At 44.1% G+C, this 22,679-nt stretch overlaps 1 protein-coding gene across 7 annotated transcripts in view; it reads left to right on the top strand.

The window, feature by feature from the left end:
• The window catches only part of ZNF644 (zinc finger protein 644), a 1,204,777-nt gene that overhangs the window by 570,999 nt on the left and 611,099 nt on the right, over positions 1 to 22,679 (top strand). Inside the window, exon 5 of one of the 7 annotated variants that reach the window (XM_069641771.1) lies at positions 17,129 to 17,181. The exons of the other annotated variants lie outside the window; for them this stretch is intronic. The gene's annotated coding sequence lies outside the window, so the exon portion shown is untranslated. The remainder of the gene's footprint in view (positions 1 to 17,128; positions 17,182 to 22,679) is intronic. 7 annotated transcript variants of the gene reach the window in all.

Raw genomic sequence — 22,679 nt, 5'->3', positions numbered from 1 at the left:
GGGCCATAGGGCCTAGTGTTTGGTTGAGGGGTGGGGGCCATAGGGCCTAGTGTTTGGTCGGGGAGTGGTGGCCATGCGGCATAGTGTTTGCTTGAGGGGTGGGTGTCTTGGAGCATAGTGTGTTCCATGTGTTTAATAAAAATTGGGGGTTGAAAAAGCCTCCTGCCACGCCACGCCTACCGCCCCACCCACATTTACTTTTCGGCCCACTATAGCCATCATGTAAGGTACTTTTGGCCCTCTATCAAAATCAGTTGTGCACCCCTGCCCTAGGGGAACGAGAGGAGGGCTTCTACTCTGTTCACAGTGCCAAAACTCAACCAGGCTGGCCTGCGCTCCATTGCAGACCTTTCCCAGTTCAGCCTTTCTCTTCCCCAAGAGAAATTCAAGATTGCGCCCTGCCAAATAGTCCTCTCTTCAGAAGGGAGACTGGCTCAGCATTGTGGACCTTCAGGATGCTTATATGCATATCCCGATCTGGAGCCCACATCGGAAATATCTGTGGTTCTCCCTGAGAGAGGAGCACTATCAGTTTCGAGTGCTCCCTTTTGGTCTCAGCTCTGCGCTGCATGTCTTCACAAAGATGTCAGTCATAGTAGCTTTTTTAAGGCTACAGGGTATTCATGTGTATCCATATTTGGACGACTGGCTTCTGTGAAGTCCCTGTCCGGTGAAAGCCTCGAGCAATCTTCAGTCGCTCCTTCAGCTCCTGTTCAGTCTTGGGCTGTCAGTGAACTGGCAGAAATCCTCTGACCTGATATTCCTGGGTTTCCGTTGGAACGCAATCGACTGCAGGGTGTGCTTGACGGTGGACAGGATGGCGGATCTGTTAACCACGTGTCCAGTCTTCATTCAGTCAGAGAGCATGTCTGCCAGGTGGTTACAGAGGTTTCTGGGCGTCATGCGTCCTTGCTTTTCCCCTGGCGCGTCTCAAGATGCGACTTACGCAGTTGGCTCTTCAGAACTCCTGGCTCCACGCGGTGGATCCAGACACCAAAATAATCCTGGTTCGACCCTACATGATGTCAGATCTCCTTTGGTGGTCTTCTTCCAGCAATCTGTCGGTGGGTGCGCCCTTTCAGGAGCCCTCCCCCCCCCAGGTGACCATTACGACGGACTCCTCCCTTATTGGGTGGGGCACGACAATGGATCATCTTCAGGTTTTCGATCTGTGGTCGCCGCAGGACAAACAATTTCACATAAATTATCTGGAACTTCTGGCAATTTTCCTGGCGCTCAAAGCATAGACCAGGGATTGTGAACAGGGTGGTCCGCATCCGCACGGACAATGCAGTATCCATGTTTTATGTCAACAAGCAGGGGGGTACCAGGTCACCTCTCCTTGTAGATCTAGCCATTCAGATTTGGGAGTGAGCTGTCCAACATGGTGTTTGGCTGTTGGCGGTACACATTCCGGGCCAGCTGAATGTAACGGCAGACTCTCAGCCAGCGTGCAATGGTCAGCTACGATTGGGAGCTGAACACGGAGATCCTCTCCAAACTTTTTCGCCATTGGGGCACTCCAGAAGTGGACCTCTTTGCGACGTCATTGAACAAGAAACTTCCTCTTTATGCTTCCAGGAACGGGCGTTCAGAGTTTCTTCCCTGGGGGATTCTCTTGAGATTCCGTGGCACAACATGAGGGCTTACGCCTTCCCGCGTCTTCCTCTGATTCACCGGGCACTATGCAGGCTCAGGAACATGTTGAATTGCACTCTCCTGTTCATAGCCCCATGGCGGCCAGCCAGAATCTGGTTTTCGGAGCTTCAGCATCTGTCAGTCTGCTCACCGATCAGGCTTCCGCTCATTCCCAACCTGCTTCACCAGAGCGATCAGCAGATGTGGAACCCCTTCCCACAATCATTCAGCTTGGCAGCCTGGTCCCTTTAATTTTTAGAGTTTCAATCTGTCCGCTGATAATCTGCTTCTTATCCAAGCGGCTAGAAAACCTTCAACCATGTCTCCGGATAGGAGCAAATTGCTCAGTTTTTGTCACTGGTGTTTAGCTAAAAAGCTGGACCCAGAGAAGCGGTCATTGATACGGTCCTGTTTTTCATTATTCATCTTTCAGCTTTGGGCATGCCTGTCTTGTCCTGTAGGACTTACTTATACCTGTCCACGGACTCCTGCTCTTTTTCATTGACAAACCCAGTCATTAAAAGGCATTTTGCAGGTCTTTTGCATCTATATCCACCTGTGCCTAACCCGCATCCCAGGTGGGATCTGAATGTGGTCCTTACTGCTCTATCATAAACCTTTTGGCCCATGGCTACGGCAGATTTGAAATTAATTTAATGGAAAATTGCCTTTATGTTTGCGATGACTTTGGCAAGGTGGGTAAGCGAACTTCAGGCCTTGTTGGTAGAGCACCCATTCCTCACCTTTCATAAGGATAAGGTTGTCCTCTGGACCAATCCTTCTTTCCTTCCGAAGGTGGTATCTGATTTTCATCTGAACCAGTCTATTTCCTTGCCTGTCTTCTTCCCAGAACCGGCTTCAGATGCCGAGAGGCTTCTAAATAATTTGGATGTAAGGTGACCTCTTAAGTTTTATTTGGACAGAACCTCTAATCTTCGGAGCTCTTCCCAGCTCTTGGTGACCTTCAGAGACCAGAAAGGAAAGCCGGCCTTGAAAGCAACTATCTCCTGATGGAGTGCTTCCTGTATCTCTGAGTCTTATGCCGTTCAGGGCCTTCAGTCTCCGAAGTGAATTCATGCCCATCTTGTGCGGGGCAAGGCAGCTGCCATTGCCTTCCAAAAATATGTTCCCTGGGGAACCATTGCCAAAGCAGCTACATGGGCTTCACCATCACATTTTGTGAAACATTACTGCCTAGATCTGAGCTCCAGGGCCGATGCTCATTTCGGGCAGGTTGTTCTTACAAGCCTCTTTCAATAAAGGGGTTCCATCCACCTGTTATTCTGTAAGGAGTGCTTGGTAATCTCCCAAAAATATGGAGGAAAGGGGATGGGACGTAGGAGTATAATAAAGTTACGCACCGTAGTGACTACCTTACTCCTAGTCCATAGTCCCCTTTACTCCATACACCCCCCCGCTGTTCCATTTAATATCCTCTATTTCTTAAATGGTCTCAGACCTGGCGATAGAAAATGACTGAAGGGCGATGCGCGGGGCGGAGCTAAGGAGGGCGGGGTTACAGCCGCGTGCGGTACCCTACGTTTTCAATTTGATGCTTTTTTACAAAAGTGCTCTGATCCCGTCCCACAGGACGGAATGTCCCAAAAGTATGGAGGAAAGGGAACTATGGACTAGTAGTAAGGTAGTCACTACGGTGAGTATCTTGATTAAACTGAAATGTCGTCCGGCCTAGTACGATGGTTAATTTCACATTCATAATGTTTTAAGGCCTTGTAAGAATATCATTGTATTTTCCCTTGCTCCCTCCCTTCCTTGAAGGGCTTTGAAACATGTGTGTATAGGTACTATCCAAAAAATCAATCATGTTGGGTGTTAAATCACTTTTATTATTCCGTTGTATCAAATCGGAGATAGAAGTGTTAACTGGTTCGCCCACCCCAGGTGTTTGTGTGCCTTAAATTAAGAACTGGCTACCGCCTTTATGGGCAGGTCTCTGGTACAGCAGTGTTAACCCTCTGTGTCTTTCGCCGAGATGCAGCTCCCTCTTGACTATGCTATTCCTACCCTTGCAATACTTCCACCTATCTGTGATGTCCAATGGTACCACATCAAGTTTGGTAACAGTGGCCCCTGTTCCAGGAAAAAAAAAACTATCTGATGGATCACTGTTCACTTTAATCCTTGCCCTAGGCTCTGTGTACAGCAGTTTCACAAGCTTAGTAAATCCTTCCCCAATACCCATTTTAGACATCAATCCGAATAGCTACTTCCACTTGATGGAGTCAAATGCCTTATTGGCGTCCAGTGACAGGATGTCCCCTGCTGACTTGAGACCTCTTGGCTTCAGCCATCACTAGGTGTAATCTCCTTGGTCTTGTTAATAACGTCTGAAATTATACTTTGAAGCCTTGTTTGCCAATGATTTGGCTAGTATCTTCACCTCTGAGTCACATGGCTGTAAGACCCACACTGCTCCATTGGTTTGTCACGGTTTCAGTATCGCTACTATAGTGGCCTCTCCAGTCTGGTGGCAGGAACCCCCTTATCTTGCTTTCATGGAGCATGTCTTCCATTGAATCGTCATTCAATCTGATCCACCATACAAGCGGGAGTCCTTTTGGGCCTGCTGGTTTTTTCCTTAGCAAGTTGTGACAGCGTGACTTCCAGCTCTTCATTTATCTCCCTCCTCTGACTGCACAATGAGAGGTGTTAATCGCTTGATGGGCAGGGTTTACACATATTGCTGTACCTCCTCTTCCCTTTTCACGGTCTGCATTGTGTATAGGTTTTCATAAAATGTTGCAAAGGCCTCTGCAATGTCCGGGGGCTCAATCATCCTCTCATCTTTGTCCCCCACCCAAATCTTACTTATCTGTTTCTGCTCATCCCTGTGGGCCAGCCATGCTAACAATTTACCGATTTTTATTTCCTCATTTGTGTGTGCTCCCTTATGCTACAAGCCTACTTTAGCCCTCCAGTATTTTTTACTTCTTTAGCTTTTTTGAAGACCCTCAATATGTCATCCCTTGTGTCTGCTGCCATCTTTCCTTAAACCGCTTGACTTGGGCTGTGGCTTCCTTATACTGTCTTTCCTATTGTTTCCTTTGCTGTGACATTGCCTCTCAAACCACATTTATATGCTTCAGACAACTTTTTCGATTCTACCAAATCACGGTTGTTCCGAAAATAATGCCCTGCTTCCTCTTTCAACTCCATCACCACCTTATCTTCTAACAGATGTGTTAAATCTCCAGGTACCCCCACACTTGTGTGCGTATTGTCAGTCTGTGGGCATATCAAATAAACTATTCTTGACAAGGAGGCGTGTGGCGTAGAATATGCGGTTGATTACCTCTGATCTGATGCATCTACCTCGATATGTCCAGCAGGCCCATCGCCTCTCGGAAGAACTTCAATTGTGCGGGGAACACAAATTAAAAGAAACACTGGTGGGGGGAGGGGGAGAAGGATGGCTGGCTTGCTAGGAATGTTATTGAGCATAGGATGGTTTGGGACTGAATGAGATATAGATGTTCTAATAATGCCCATAATTCCACAGATTTGTCACTACCTTTAAAGTTGCTTCAATAAATAGTGGGCTGTGTGGGGCTTCCAGTAGGATAGTTTTAAGTTGCTCCAAAGTATTTTTTTGGTAACCCAGGTGGCACGTATACACTAATGTTTATAAATATTTCCCTCGCCATTGCTCCAGTTGCCCCAGCTATTCTATATCTGGGGTCCCTTTTTTCTCCAGTGATATGTAGGTTCAATATTCTTCTGATTAGAATTGCCACACCTCTCGATTCCCTTATGAAGCCTGCCACACAGCTATATGGCTCCCTCCCTAGGAGGTTACATGAGTCTACGAATAAAGTGCATCTCCCGGTGCAGAAGCACATCTGGTTTTTCGTTTCATGTATGAAAGGACTCTGCTCTGCTTTATCTTCTCATTCAGCCAGTTGATAGTCCATGATATGCATGTCAATGCGTGATCAGCCTCCCCATAAATGTTTGAGTAAAACTGATAAGCAACTCATCTGCACAGTGTATCCTGTGAGGAGTCCGAGGACATTGTCCCCGAAATAAGACTAGAAGACTCTCACCCCAAAACCCAGAAAGACACTACACAGCAAATAAGTTTTATGAATATAATCCTGATATACCCTATTGGTATATGTATTACTGTAAGAAGAAACCAATAACACGAGAGACTGGGACGAAAAGGCCATGACTAGAAGAACGAGGAGCGGGGTACCAGACTCGGGACATTATTCCTTTTTCTATGACAAGCAACAGGTAACTCATAAAAGATAATGGAGACTAAGTGGTAGGAGTGGGAGGGGTGATTGTTGGAGGGGAAGTAGTAATCGTAGTGGTTATGGAGGCAGTAAGAGAGCGAGTCCTAGAAGCCGTATGAGCCATTGGGGAAGTGGTGGAAGTCGGGGAACGAGATGGGGATGGCTACCAGTTGGGAGACCCGTGATGAGGCTTGCGAGTGAAAATGAGCTAAGGTGGGAGAAGACTGTCCATCAGGAACTGGGGTTATGCTACCCGTTTTAGAAGTGAAAGCCAACAGGCGCAGAAGACCCAGAAGTATCAAAGGGAGGTGAATGTTAACACTGGGTAACGGCAGCATTGCCTGGGGAGGTGACCATCAGGCAGAGAGGCTGTCCCACATCTGAGTTGGAGGTAGGATCACCAGGAGGCTGATCGAGAGCTTCAGCGGGACACAAAACACACCCACCAAAGAAACCTGCACCTGACAAGACCACCATGGACAACATCACTGGGCGACCATAGACTGGATCCACGAAGCCCCACCTTTTTCGGATGGTGTTGGCAACGGAGGATAGGTACTATGACCCTATATAAGAGGTGGAACTGCTAGCAGGAAATGCTGGTCAGCAGATAGGTAAGCCGCAGTACGTAGTGGAGGGGACGACACCACTGCACACTCGGTAAACGCAATACCAGGCTTTTTAGTCCCACTGATATTGGAACTTCGTTAATGCCACTGGGTGAACCAAATTGACAAGTCTGCTAAAGAGTCCCAAGATAAAGGTTAACTACAATGTTTATGTAGAACAAGGCTGGGGAGCAACCAGAAACCCCAATAGATGTATTGGGTGGAGAAAGAGCAAATGGGTGTGAACTCCTGAAGGAGAGGCCAAAAACAGTATACTCCTACGTCCCCTTCCCTTTCCTCCATAATTGTGGGACATTCCGTCCTTCGGAACGGGGCCAGAGCACTTTAAAGCATCAAAATATTAACGTTGTCCTATTTTTATGCTGGGCCACCGTACATGACCCCGGCCTTCCTGCACTCCGCCCACGCGCATCACCCTTCAGTCTTTTTCTCTGCATGGTCTGGGTCAGATGCCCTTGCATCACAGGGAATATCTTTTTGTTTGTTTGTCCTTCATTTCTTGCTTAGGTTCCATGGTCCTCTTTGCTCAGTCTATGCCTGAGCATCTGGGATTTGTGTCCTGTTTATTGTGCGAATTTTCCTGGAGTGCTTGGGCCTGGAACACCTTTGGGACTCGTGCTTCTACTGCGACTCTCACTCTGTCCGAGCACTCCAGCGTCGGCTTGTCCGGTGGGAGGTGTTTCAACGCGTTCCTCCACCACATTTACAGCAGTTTATTGAAGAAAAAAGGAAGCTGCTGGTAAGTTCGTTCCTTTTTAGGGCACCCCCACCAGGGGACTCCTTGTGCTTCCGGGAGGGGCTCAAGCGGCTCTGTTACCAGGCATCCCCCTGCGGTGTCACGAAAGGGATCTAACCAGCGCTCCGGAGTTTCCTACGAGGACTCCTGCAAAGGGGCTGTCAAAACAAGATCTTTATCAGAGGTTCCCCTTTTGGGGGCTAAAGTTAGGCCCAGTACTTCTGGAGCTGTTTGTTTCCACATCTGAAACTAGGTGTACCAAATCTCGGCTCGAAGTCCCCAATGAGGTGACTTAATCTACACATGTCTGAAGCCCTAGCCTTGTCCTAATGTCCACTCCCCTCATCGACTGTGATGACGGCAACTATGCTCCAGTCGAAGCCGGCCTCTACTTCCTCCACTGCAACATCTCAGATCCTTTCCAAGGAGGACAATCTTCTTGAAGCCATTGGGGGAAAAGGTATTTTCCAATTCGGCTCTTCAGCTGCGTCAGTCTACTACTGAGCTTATCCTGGCTGCTGCGGATGTCAAGTTGTGGAAGGAGCTTGCCGAGTTCCAGGATTGTAGTCCTCTTGATAGGCTTGAATACTTTAAGGGCGGTTTATCTGATGCCAGAGTTCTGGCGCCGGATCTACTGGAGGCCGTGGCTCATGTAAAGGCCCCCTCCCCCCGCTTGGGGCCTTATGGGCTGAGTAGACCTTGCTCGCCAAGCGTGGGTGCAGGCGGCAAAGTTTTTGAAGGAAGTTCGGGACAAGGTGCTTGATCTCCCCTTTAAGTATTTCAATTAGGCGATACTCCCTGGTCTCAGCCTAGTATGCAGCACACAGCTGAAATTTTGTATTTGTATTTATTTATCTTATATAGCGCTTATACCATGCTTATTTTATGTCTATAGGTTCAATATTCTGTACACCCCTTCTCAAAATACCCCAGGTCACAATGGACCAGGAATCAGGCTGGTTGGTAAAGGTAATATTTATTTATTTAAAATTCAAATTAAACATACTTTTTGATAGGGAGCAGCAATCACCAATGTGGTGACAATAACGGATAATAAGGTATGTAAGGCAGTTAAATTCACTTTTAGCAACACAAAATATAGAACATCAGAGAAAAGAACACTTAAGTTAGGATTTCGCCTTGCAATATTTCTCAATCCGCAAATCAATTCTGAATAGATGAGGAAGCAGCAGGCAATCAGGAATAAAGCACAGTAAACAGAATTTGAGTAACCTTCCCTCCCCAAACAAGAGAAAAATGGGTTTGCAATCTTACACTTTTAAAATGACATTAAAAAATGGCTTTATAAAACAATGAAAAGTGTGCAAAAATCCTTTAATCAGTATAAATTTCTATGGGAGCAACATTGGAAAGAGCTACAGTTTGAGCAAAAGTAAACACTTTGAATCGTAATGTAAGTTTGAAAATAATTTGAGACAAAAATCACATGTGTAAAACTTTGCAGAAATGCGGATTCCCGCCTAAAATTAACCAAACGATTTTTAAGAAAAATGGGTGAACTATACTGTTTTGAGTGCGGTTTAGGTTTGGAATGTAGCTACAGGTCTTGGGTATAATCCAGAGTTGAAATGAAGTCTCTAGCTATTAAACTGAGTGAGTTATGCAATGTTGAATGAGAGGTGTTTTTGGAAAATAAAGGCACGAAAAAGAAAAACGAAATCAATTTTTACAAGGATAGTTATACTTGGCTAGGTTACCAGATTGAAACACAGTAAGCTCTAGAGTTGATCCGCGGAACCAACCCCAGCACCTCCGCACCCGCCTTGGCGGTCCCAGTCCAATTACCCAAAGGAGGATTAAGGGTTTAGGATTTGACAAGACAAAATTATTTAAAGAAGTTAGCACTAGTGCAAGGAATGAAAGGCAGGGTTTCAAGAATGGTTGTGACAATATTACAAGTTCTTAAGGTAAGGATAGGATGGTTTAGAGATTGGGATGGAACACATCAAGACAAGGTATGCTATGATTTTCTATGCTTCCTATTAATACTTACAGTCCACTTTAATTTAGGATTTTGGACCGTCATGGGTTCTGGTAATCACATGGATCGGGTCTAACCAAGGACAGCAGGGCACATTGGCAGGATAGGGTCAGCTGGCCAGTTCTGGTCACCTGGACAGCACTGGACTGGTTACTGGAGATCAGTAGGATGGCGAGTTTGCAGCAGGCATGCATCTAGTAGTAGCAAGCCAGACTGGATCAAAAATGCTTCCCTTGGGTTTTTGGGATTGCTTCAGAATTTGACCTAGCTGAAAATGGAGTTTCAGCAGTGCATAGGCCTGGACTTTGCAATCAAATCAGGAATCGGGATCAAAGATGAAGAAATCGGGAACAAGACGCCACGCAGAAAATCGTGAAGAAGTCAGGAATCCCTCTCCTTTGTGTGTGTGTCTGTCAGTTTCCCCTATTTATCATGCCAAATGCCATCACTAAAGTATATGGCAGGGGATGCTTACTAACCACACCCAGAATGCCAGGATTGGGCAAGAGGATAATTTTCCGCCTTGCTGTCCGCTGATTGGATGACAGAAAAGGATGTCATGTTTATGGGATGATTTTTACAATGACTAGAAACCTCCCAGAACCAAAATCTACTTTTCCCACAAATACATATGTATGCATTTAGAACCTCTGAGAAAATCAGATGCACAGGTTACCTATTTTGTGGGTCACATTTCAATCCAAATCCCAAGTCTGTGGGGCCTGGTTTTGCCTTTCTGCTACCTTTTGGCAATTTTAACCATGAAAGATTTGGGCTAACATTTTCCAATTGTGTACATAGATGCGCAATTACCCCTGGGATATGTGTACACAATGTTATGTTCGCAACATTAATACTTTCCGTGCAGTCATTCATTCTTTATAACTTCTGTTCCTTATGCAGTACTGAGTCCTACCAAGTCTTCAACTGAATAGCATGAAATTAAATTTAAAACTACCAACTTTCAGATTTTTCCTCATTCTTGTGGCAAAGTTAAATGTCTTTAAAGTTCAGTTACAAATAAGCTTTTTAAACACCAAATGCCACTTGTCAGTTTTTTTTTTCTTTTCCAAGTGTACGCAAATTTCAATCCCTTTGAAGCAGAATGAGGGGCCTCTCCCTTGACTGAAGTTTCCTGCACCTCCCACTTGAAAGGTGAGAGTCTTAGCGTGCTATTGTCTTAGCCTGGGACAAAGACAAATGACTGATACCGATTGGGAAGTCCCATTGTCCTGGGTATTCAAAGCCTCCAAGCTCGCAATAAGCCTTTCCTGTGCCAGCAGTTTGAGGTGTCATCCTTTCCCAGGGCTAGCGCTGGCAAGGCAGGTTTTTTTCTTTTAAATATAGTTTACCAACTCAGCCTGGGTTTTAGCTTTGATTTCCTTTTAAATCTTTACTTTAAACCTATTAAAACAGTTTATAGGTGGATTTTTAACAGTAGCAAATCCTTTTACATTTCTTAAATAATCAAGCCTTTCCACAATAATATACTTTAAAAATAGGCGATTTCGCTCTTCATTCAGGCAAAAGCACATTTAACTTATTTCTTTAAATTTGGTTTTACTCTACAGCAAATACACACTTTGGGCAGCTCTATTTATTTCCTTGAGTGCTGGAGTTTGCAGCATGGATACATGTATCATGCATCTGTTTAGAGTATTTCTCTGGACAGCTGATTCTTGATACTTGTTGCAAAGAAATAGCTGCGTTTCCTGTGGAAAATGAAAACAGAGTCCCTGGTTTGCTTTTCCAAAGATACTTTTGATAGGGGCTGTCATTCAAATGAAGCCCGGTTCCTCTGAGACTCCAGAATGATCCTGGGCACTGCAGGGCCTTTTTGATCATAGTGGTTCAAGAGGAATTGATTAATTTAGCACCAAACAGCACTTTGAAGGTTTTAAAGATGACATTTTAAAGAGGCATTTTGGGTTTACAGCAAAGTAATGCTGCTTCTTTCCTTTGCTCCACGTAAAATGCTGCAGGGGACACTGGCACATTCTTGCAGTGAGTACTCTGTTTTACCCCACCTGAAATGGGTTGGTAGGTTAGTGCAGCCATTTTGTGGTTGTGACCAAATGCAGTTTCGAGATCTTGGCGTGCACGGGGGTCAGTGCGGCCATTTTGTGCTGTTTCTTGCACCACTGCAGTAAAGTAATGTAGCATAGCACAGCTGAGTGGGTCAAAATATCCCACACCTTCGAGGGTAAGGAATTGTTCCACTCCTCCACTCCTCCACTCACGAATAAACCAAAACCAAGACGAGCACCCAAACTGCCAAGTCTTTGTTGGTCCGTGCTAAAACACCAACAAAGGCACCTTTTACTCAAGGTTGGGGTCTCAAACGAGGTCCTTCTGTTTTCAGAGGCTTTCAGGACCGCAGTGCACGCCAGGCAGAGGTTCCCACTGGTGGCCCTCACCTTGCAAAGGCAAGGTGGCTAGTTTTTCTCTCGGTCAACAGCCTCATCTTTAGCAACGGTTGGTCTCCACGCCGATAAACCATCTAAATGATGTTTTTCATCCGTAGCACGAGATTCTGGTGGGAAGATGAATTTAGTATCATCTCGAGGCGTGGCAGACAATCACTGAAGACCAATGGGTTTTGTCGCTTGGTTGGACTTCTGCTTGCCCCTTCCCCCTACCCCACACTCTCGCCCTCCTCTCCAGCAGACTGGGTCATCCTCCCTCAGAACTGAGATAAAGAAACTTCTAGACCTCAGAGCAGTGGAACCTGTTCCCTTTCGGGAGCAAGGGATGGCTACTACTCCCGTCTGTTTACAGTGCTCAAACCCAACCAGGCAGGTCTGCTCACTATCCTCGACCTCCAACATTAGTGACCTTGAGATGAGACTGCCTACACCTGTTAACACTCAACATACATTCCCCATCCACTGCCCCTCAATCAAGGCATCTTTCACACAAACCTTTACTTGCCATGCTGATGGCCACTGCCGTACTCCCTGCCCCCTTAGTAAATCTAAACCAGTCATTAATCCTCCACACAAATCAAACCTGAAATTCCTGTATATGCCAGACCTTGCATAATATGGCATATGTAATCCTCGGGATCCAAGCCCGCATTTTGTGCAGCACGACGGCTCTGAGGTTATACCATCCTTAGGATAATGATGGACAGTAGTTGGTGTCTGAATTACTGGAGTGTTTACATGTGCATGAATGGGCCCCAGATGCTGCCCTTCCTGCTGTGAGCTTCCCCTCGTAGAATAACATCTGACTAATATCCATGCGCCATCTGACTCATTTTACCCTATCTTCTGTTGCAGGTGCACGTTTACCTAGGTGAATGTCAATTCTGTTACATTGAAACAAAATATAACCATCTTCTGTTTCCCATAATCTTTAAATAGTTAAATGATGGCTTGCATTGTATACCACGTCTCCGTGTAGCACTTAAAAGGACTTCATTAAAATAACACAGTACATCAGTTTCGTTACAATCTGCAATACTAATGGTGATAACAATCGCTTCAAACTTAAGAAGAAGAGGGTATTTAGCCATGTTCCTAATGCACTTCCTCTGTGCGGGGGCCTGTCCGCTGTAACCGCACAAAGTAGCAAGAACATTAAACCATTTACAGTGGTCATAGATTTCCTCTTTCTGGAACAGTTACCTCCAATGACTTTGCTATTTTAAGGAATTTATTGAAAACCCTCAACAAATATTATGTGATGTAAACAATGGGATAATAGCCGTGCTGCTCCTTTGAGGACATGACACAAGTGATCATTGTTAATGATTTTAATGGTGCCTGTACTTCTGAGCTTCCTGTTGCTGCACATAACATGAGCTAAATTAATGCCATTTGGAGTCGGGGAAATAAGCAAGGTATTTGTGCACTTTTCTAGTTGACGTTTTGAGGTAATGGGCAAATGGATTGTTTGCCATATTTCATCCCTATAATATGGAACTAATTGTGTAAAGCTCATTGGGCCTAATGTTTGATTCAGTAACTTCCCCCCCAAAAAGTGTCATCCTATTCCATTGAAGCACATTTCTACACGCCCTTTACTTTAATCATATTGTGCAAGCCAGAATATACTTATCTTTATATGCAGATCACACTCAAGGTCACAAACCTAATTCCACAGAGGGGACTAAAGGCAGTGTATGCGGCTGGATGTTAATATTGATGTATTGGAGCTGGCACCTTATCCCCCAGCAGCTGTCACACTGTCCGGTTCTCACAACCCCTCCCCTCACATGATGTAACTGCCCATAGACTGGTAGTTGAGGAACTGCAGTCTTTCGCTCTTGTACAATTCTTAAAGGGGCTTGACTGCCCATAGAATTATTTTCTGTATTCTTGATGGTCAAGCCCCTTGAAAGAGATTGTAACACCCTATCATTTACCGTCCACCACGTTTGTCATTGTATGTCTATTTCAAATAAATATTCTTTGTTACTCTTCGGTTTGTGCCCATAGTTTTGCCAAACCAACATATGCCTGATTTATGCTTGAAAATTCGTTCACCCCTATTAATGATTCAAAGATGTTCATTTGATTGCAGTTATCTTTCCTAGCTATTCATTTTGATGCAGGAACCGGCTCACTACATTTTCCCCTTCCAAGACAATCCTTGCATGAGTCATGGCAGTAATGCATCTTTTAATTCCCTTTACTGTAGTTATATTTGTGTAAATAAGCCAACAGTTTTAACTGGTTCTAGGGTTCTTCAGGTCATGCAACTATAGAAATTGACCTATTCCAGTCAGCAATATATGTTCCAAATTCAGCAGGGTCTTCATGTCTGGTTTCTCCAGCCTTATGTGATACTCAGTATTTAGAGTATTGCATCCTAGTGTGGTAAGGCACGGCAGTGTACCTCTGCAGTAGCTCCCTTATTTATACTTGCATAGATAATCATCCCTTTTTGAAGCTGGTTCCACGGAATCCTTCACCTGGAGCCAGATTCACCAGCCTCTTTTTGCGTTCGGGAAGGGTATACATTATGCTCTCTTACCCAGTAACCAGTCGTTGTATTGCTTTAACATTTAAAGAACCATAAGTTGGAGGAGGTGTATTGGTATTGAAGTAACTGAGCCAGGCTTGAGAAGCCTCATGGGTACCATACCCTCTTTTTTTAATTGTTTTTTTTTTATTAAGGCTTCGTCGTTGGAAATAAGGCTACTCTAAAGTGGTTTATTTTCCCCACACAACCTTTCATCATTTCCATGTTGGGAGATAGGACAAATGCTGCATTCTGTAAATGGGGCATTCAAGGAAGCAATTCTGCGCGAATGGCTGAGTCGGTGGGTCCTGATCACCTGCATCATTATGACATTCTGCAAAATTGTGTGACTAATAACTAATTCAGAAAGTGATACTCATATTCATAAAGTCAGAATGGATGCAGTTAAAAGCGCCAATACAGAGAATGATCAGCATAAAACCTGCCTGCAAGTCCCAGGCCACGACGCACATTCATGCAAAGTATGACATATTTTTTTAATGTTTCTACATTTTCACTGCTGAAGCGTGAGGAAATCTAAACATTATATTAATGTTGATGGCCGGAAGCCGAACTCCCAACTCTTCATATCGTACCGTCCTTTTCTGTAAGACTATCTTCTTTGAATATTGTTCGTACTTTTGAATTGCCACCTGTTTAAGTTACAAATATGATTGTGTCCAGGCCCTGTTAAGAAACCCCTTTAAGTGCCAAGAGGCTTCCCTTAATGTGTAAAGCCTCACAAATCCCAAATATTAATACATAAAATTGACTTCAACGTGTTTCTGGCTGGAGTCTGCAATGTATACTCTGCGACTACATAGGTGGAAGACGGGCAGCAGTGGAGTGTCTGTTTGCAGAGATGCATCCAGAGTGCAAGCATGTGTGTAGGTGCTATATGCAGATCCCTGATCCTTGCCAGATCACCCCTCTTGCATGCATCTAGGATCTGCAGTGTAGAGATGCCAGCAAGGAAACCTTGCTCATTGCATTCTGCTACTTGAACCTATTTGTTAATTTTCTGTACCACAGTAGTTTAGGGGGATTTCATAATGCGATCAGCAGTGAATAGGTTTCCCTGCTTAGTATAGGGCTGCAGGTGTTCCTCCTGATGGTAGAAACTAAAAACATGAATTCACTGTATACTCATTCAAGCTTTTTTAATAACTTTAATTCTAATTCTTAGCAGCCAGGGGTGTCTGAGACAACGTGCAGATCGACGTACTGTGCTTTGAAAGACTTCAACAACAAAAAAAAAGTTTGTGTATACTATTGCCTGCAAGCCAACTTCACGTTTGAAGTTCACATAGATAATCTGTCCCTTAGATCCAACAATTTCTTTTTTTATGAATTTTAGTTTGCATCAATATTTTGAAACTCAATCTTTAAAAAAGGCTTTTAAACATTAAATAATTAAGATGAATATATATTACAAATCTATATATTCCTATTAAAAGTGCATTTTTTATGTTTTCTGGAGTACATTAATAATTTACTGTATGTTTAATCAGACATAAGTCTGTTGTGCTCATTACAGGTTTGCCAGTCTGGAAAAATTGGTGGTAATTCCGGCACTGGGAATTTTTCCAGACCAGCAAAATAGGTTTGTCGGTAGGGGTACTGATTTACCTCCAGCCAAGAGCTGGAGGTGAATCTTACCAGCAAATAAATGCTGAAATTACCGACACGGGTGTTAATTGTGCCGGTAATTCCAGCAATCCCCTCGATGGAGTCCTATGGGACTGCTGGAATGGGGATTTACCACTCTTTCTGCCACCTGCATTATCCTGGTAATTCCAGGATATTATGCGGCGGACAAAGTAGAGGCAGTTTGCCGATATCCAGCCAGAATTACTGGCAGGATACCAGCAAATCTCTAAGTGGCATACGTACAATTTGTTTTGCATACATTGGAATGGAACGGTCTCCTATACATATTAAGAATAAATAGGAACATGACATCAAGTACCGAGTGACCCAGGAATCGCGTTCTGTAGATCACAGAATAATCATGTTAATATGCAATTATCCTCATTTCTTCTGTAGTAACCTCAAGACGAAGTGTAGTAAAGGTGGTCGGGCAAGTGCTGATAGTTTGCAAAAATACTGGTGTTTGAAGTTTCCAGAACAATAAAATTAGCTTGAAGCGTATGTGATAATCTGTCATTTTGAAGACCGGTTTGCCCTTTGTACTTTTTTCCCTGCAGCAATTTTTGTGAAAGTGAACTCCTTGTTTCAGACAATAACATTTGCCAAGTTGCAGTGATAATGCACATGCAGTAACGTTTGTGTTCAAATTTGGTTAGAATTTAAACGTATTTCATGGTATAAAATTTCATGTCCTTATTTGTACTGCCTTAGAGTTTAAACTATGCAGTTTCTTCTGTAAGGGTTTTTAAGAGCCAATAAAATATGCTAAACCGCAATACTGTTTTTCAGCTAGACCATATAAAGAAGTAAAGTATGAAAGCAACATGTTCACCTTATTACTTTAGCAAAAAACATGAAGATGCCTAATTAGCCATGTACCTTCTATGTGATGTCAGAAGATGAGCTAGTCAAAGGTTTGCATTGAACCAACTTGATAATGAGAAATGTAGCTTGAAAGAACAGGCGTTCATAAGTTGCCACCATGCTGTTCAAGGGTACCAGTGAAGTTGCTCTAATTGGAAAAGTGTCTGTCCCTTTTCTGAACCCCAACACAAGAGCAGATGGGCAGAGCATGGAAGGTTTTACCTCCTGAGGTGGTAACAGTGAAACCACTCATTAACACTGAATTTACCACTTCGTTATCAAGGTTGCTTTCTGCTGAGAAAATCTAAAATGAGCTTTGACTGAGCCTTCATGTCAACTTTTCAATTATAAGATTACATTGGGAAATATTCTTTTATTGCAGGAAACTACAAAATGCTTCACTTGTACTCCACCTGCCGTTTTTGCTCTCAAAAGGTATTTCTACAGTTGTAGAAAATTGATTTTTAATACAAATGCTGAAGGATGGCAATTGCTCATACTGTGAATATATTTTAACTTGTGTGTAATCAACCCTGCTGGGTGGTATGTTAGCACCATTTTGGGTGATGATCGTCAATCTGATCGGTTACCAAATCCGTTGCAATGTGATGCGCATGATTTCTAAAGGGTGCGTTATTTTATTCAGTTTCCACATGAGCGAAATATAACACCAGTATTACATTTAATTGTATTTCAGGCATCATAAAAAATCTAGATGTCTGAAATGGTTCCTTAAAATATTCAAATGAATGTGCACGAGGGAGTGGTAATTGGTCATGCTTCACATAAAACTGTTCTGTTTTACGCTTAACGTTCTGTCCTCCGTCCTTAACGATTTTTAATTTACAATTTTTTTTTTTTTTTAGGGTTTATCCCTAATGCAAAAGCATATTCCAAACTATTCTGGGTGAGTTTCTCTTGAGGAAATCCTTATGGAGTCACATCACCGTCTATTCTTTTGGAATATCATGGTGCATATTCATTAAACAAAAATCCATATCGGATGTGCGACCAAGCCTCCTGCCCCCCCGCCCCTTTTGTGGGTCACGTCTTGTACATGCTGGAACTTTGTTGGGTGGCCTTTGTGCGAAATTGTGATGCATTCTTACAAATCTCTCTGGTCTCAGCTGATGGGGTTGGAGGCTTCCATTTTCTCCCACCTGTGCTGTTTGTAGTTTTCGTCAACAAGCTAAATGGCACCTGCCACACTGACTTGGATACCAGCCTGGCACCCTTATAGGCCTAATAAGGGTGCTTCCACTGCATGAACTAACATTTGGGAGCCTCTATGTCCCACCCCTGTGCTTCCCTGGGAACATGAAAGTAGGCTAAGAACAGCCTCGAGTCTGTCACAGGATGCTGTTTTGTTACTTTGTTCAGGTGGCCCTTTCTGGGTCTTCAACAATCTCCCCCTCCCTTAAATACGATTGCAAGCTTTGCCTTTTCCTGAGACTGCTATACTCCCCTGAGGGAGTGTCTCCACATTTGCATACAGAACTGTCAGCTCTAGCTGTGCAATGGCTCCCCTTGAATTCCTCTGCCACATACCATACAGACACCCATATGCATAGTCAGGAAGATGGCAGAAAAGAACAACCCCTCTGAACTGATGTTCCCTCAACTCGGGTGACTATCCGAGTGGCTAGCCAAGCAGTGCGCATTCAAGAGGTGTCCAATGCTATGAGGCACTCGCTGTCTGAAGTGTTTGCCAGAAATTCACAGTGTGGAGTCATGTATGGAACCAACTCCATACCATACTATGTAGCTCCTCTTATGGAAGGGGCAGACAATTGACCTTTCACAGGCCTTGGCACAATTCATATCTATAATTAAATGGGGATGGAAGGGAGGAAGAGGGGAAGTGTATAAAGTCAAGTGTAAGAGTGCAGTAGAGCCAGTTTTTAAAATAATGTATACACCATAGTATAAACGATGCTGGACCACCTTGAAGTCTGCATTGCATAAAATCCAGCCTAACAACCACCCCTCTGATACCATTCCAGCCTCCATTGTCAGAATGAAACGTGGGCAAGATGAAAAACCCATTTCAAAATAAGCAGTTAATGACCGCCCAGGTAACGAAGTCCTGTTTTAAAAAATAAATATATTATGGCCATCCTACTACAGTGCCAGAACTGGCCCCCACCTCAGTTGAGCCTCCCACATGAAGCTAGCCCCAACTGCACTGTAGCGATCAGATCTTACATGGTGGCACCAATAGTGTCCTAAACCACTGCTTATGGTACCCACTCCTCCACTTCTGATGAACACTTCTTCCAGAGATGATTCTTGTATGAGCAAATCTGTGTACAGAGGGCAACCCCTACAGTCGAAGTAGAGGCAGGCATCATCAGGAAAAGGTCCTTTCCATTGGCAGTAGTGGGAAGGGCAGTGTCAGACGTGAAACGCCTCAAAACCTGTCCCTGTGATGAAAAAGCTGAATGCTAAACTTATTAACCCTTGACATTTTACCTAATTACACCCTTCCCTGCAATCTTCAGTAGTACTGGGGGGGTGGGGGGAGGGGGTCTTTTTTTCTGGTCATGCTGTATTCTTTTTCCAATAATAGTACGTGTATGAAGAGAAAATAAATGGACATCCGAACCAGGGCTAATGGCTCCTTGAGAATTGATGAATTTTGGACCAATGTTGAAGCTTGGTCATCGATGGTTAGTTTCATCCGTTTAGATACTGGGAGTGGAGTTTTGGGGAGCGGTGAAGCACTTCTTTCTAGCTCATCCAGCTCTGTAGACATGGTGGTAATGGGTGTTACAAAATGCAGGGTAAAATGGGGAGATGTGTTGAGAAATAGTCTTAAATCCGAAGTGTATAGCACTTATTTTCTGAGATATCAAAGCAATATGTACACCTTCTATTGGTGCCCAATGCATCTTGGAACATTATTAAGCCATGACAATCCGTCTCCAGTCAGTTTTCACCAAGCCTGCAAGACAGATTAAGCACAAGGAGTTAACGAAGGATGGGTGGTTTGCTGAGGAATGCAGAGTAGCCGAGCATGACCCAATATCTTCTCTTAAGTAGACAAAGGCTGCATACCTTAAGGGCTTCCTAGAAATCCTTGTTCTCGAAGAGAAAAAGTTAGCCTTTAACCAGGATAGATGGTATTACCTGCATTCAGCATGAATCAATGGCTACTGCCGTCTGTTCATAGTTGAAGCAGTGTTCCAGATAAGATTTGGCAGTGGGAGTGTTTTACTCCCCATTTTTTTTAAAAGCTGCGAGTAAAATGATTTTTAGGGATTAAAAATCTAAGTCCAATTCCCAATGAGTATTTTATAAGCAACTAAAAATGCTTTAACTGAAAAACAAATGTTTTTGTAATATTTATTTCTATTCTCATAGTTATTCATGCACATTAAGATAAATGTTTAGTACTTGCAATCAGGCAGGTGAAATAGTAGTTTATTCCTTTGGTACTACGTGTACTACTGCCCCAAACATATCCATGGAGTTGTGAGGGTGAAAGCAGGGGTACAAGATTCTACAAGTCTTTTTTCTATTTTTTGTTGGGAGTAGATTTACTCCCTATTTTAATTTGTAAGGAGTACTTGCCAATTTTTAGGGAGTAAAGTTGCCAATATACACCTATGTAGGGTTAGTTGCAGGGAATGATCTCAATGCCCCCAATGCCCTACAGTGTACCATCCTCATGGCAGAATCACTTGTTGTACCATGATAGTGGACCAGCTGTTGGAATGCCCCAAACCTCAGAGTACATTATGTTATTGATTCTTGTAAAGCGCACGGTCGCCTGAAGGCAGCATGGCACTAGGAGAGAAGGAGACTGCCCTATGACGTTCAAAATAGGGAAGTTTTAACCCGCCTTCTAAACTCCAGATAATTAGGAGTTTTCTTTATGATAAGTGGAAGATTATTCCACAGAACTGCGGCAGCAATAGAGAAGGCCCGGCCGCCAACCCTGTCTCTGTTGGGTTTTTGAACAACCAGTTGTTCGGAGGTGGCTGAGCGAAGGTGACAAGTAGGACAATAGCGCATGAACTTGGCTTGAAGATATTCTGCACCCTGACCATGAATGGCACAGTGTACAATGCATATGGTCTTAAATTCCACCCGTTGAGCCACAGGGAGCCAGTGCACGTTCCATAACACAGGAGAATTGTGCGCTCCAAAAGGGGAGCCTGTGGCTACCCTTGCGGCCAAATTTTGTAGCTGCTGCAGCCGTTTAATCAGGCCTTTGGGTTGGACCAGATACAGAGTTGCAATAGTCTGTACGTGATAGAACCATAGCAGCAACCACGGGAGGGTGCAGTGGGGCCGGGATCAGAGGTAATACTCTTCTTAAAATTTTCAACTGAAAATGACCAGCTGGACAGACCGCAGAGGCTTATTGGTCCATAGACAAGGATGTGGATAAAACCACACCCAAGTTTTTCACTTTCTTAATCGGAATTGGTAGGGGCTGCAGGGACGAAGGCCAGAAAGAGGACACCCAAAGTGTAGGATCCGGGGGATAGCCCACCACCATCACCTCAGTCTTGTCCCCGTTCAGTTTGAGCCCATTGTGGTTCATCCAATCTCCAACTGCAGCCAGGCACCCCTGCAAGCACGATGACACCTGAGCCTGATCAAGGTCTAGTCCAGGGGTCTGCAACCTGTGGCCCTCCAGATGTTTCGGACTACAACTCCCATGATCTCCTGACATTGACTATGCTGTACAGGCCGGATGGGAATGGTAGTCCAAACACATCTGGGAGCCAAAGGTTGCAGACCCCTGGTCTAGTCTGATCATGTCTGGGTGTCGTCGGCAAAGGAGTAGCACCTGATGCCGAAGGAGCGGATGAGACGCACAAGGACCCATATATAGATGTTAAACAGAATAGGTGACGAGGAGGAGCCTTGGGGCACTCCACAACTGAAGTGACGAGGAGCAGAAAGAAAAGGAGGCTTCGAGAGGGTCTGAGTACGATCCCCTGTTTGTCTCATTTAGTGTTCACAGAGGGAGGTAGAAAGGGCGATTCACACACAATCAGGAGGAAAAACACCTGGCCCAGATAAGATCCCAGTGGACTTATATAAAGATGAACCTTCAATCTGGGTTCAACTACTCTGCCCTGTTTTTTAACGTAGCCACGGATTGTGGAGAGATGTCTACGTCATGGAGGGATGAAGAAATCTTTCCGATTTTTAAGAAGGGAGGGGAAGGGACCAGCCTGTGAATTACTGCCCCATATCACTTGATGGTGCAAGGAACATTTTTGCTCAGGTTATTTTAGAACGATAAGACTGGGTAGATACAGTGGGAATCATCAGTCACTTACAAGCTGGCTTTCGGAAAGGGTGTTGCACGATTGACAAGAGACTTCAATTCCACCTCATCCTGGACAAGTATACAGTGCTCAATAGAGCAAGGATATATGCAGTTCTCCAGCATTGGATCTTTCATGGATTCACATGCTGTGAATATTTCTCCGTCGTCAGGCTGGGAAACCTCAGTAACTTTAACTTAGCGTTTTCCTATGGTAAACGTCTACACTTTAGTGTCCTCTCATGGTCACACTGAACCAGAAATCTGGCTAGTTTGCAAAGGTAAATATTTATGTATTTAGAATTTAAATCACAATGTATTTTAATAGGTAACAACAATCACCAATGGGGTGACAGAACACAGAATAATATCTTTAATGCACTAGGAATCAAGTAATGAGCACAAACAAATGCGGCACAGAAAATAATACTGTTGGGTGGGTTGGTTTTGAACAGATGGCACTATTGTTGGGGGTTCCCCCCTGCAACACCCCTCCACCCCCCCAATAAGCATTTGAATAGATGTGAGGAGAGAGCAGGTATTCAGGAATAGCACAAATCAAACAGAATATCACTCCCACCTTCCCCCTTCAAACACAAGAGAAAAACGGAATTGACTTTTCAGCTGTCAAATTGGCTTTGAACTT

The sequence above is a fragment of the Ambystoma mexicanum genome, chromosome 1q (assembly GCF_040938575.1).
Source record: "Ambystoma mexicanum isolate Mex_15411 chromosome 1q, UKY_AmexF1_1, whole genome shotgun sequence".
NCBI lineage: Eukaryota > Metazoa > Chordata > Amphibia > Caudata > Ambystomatidae > Ambystoma > Ambystoma mexicanum.
This window is presented reverse-complemented; position numbering and strand designations above follow the sequence as displayed.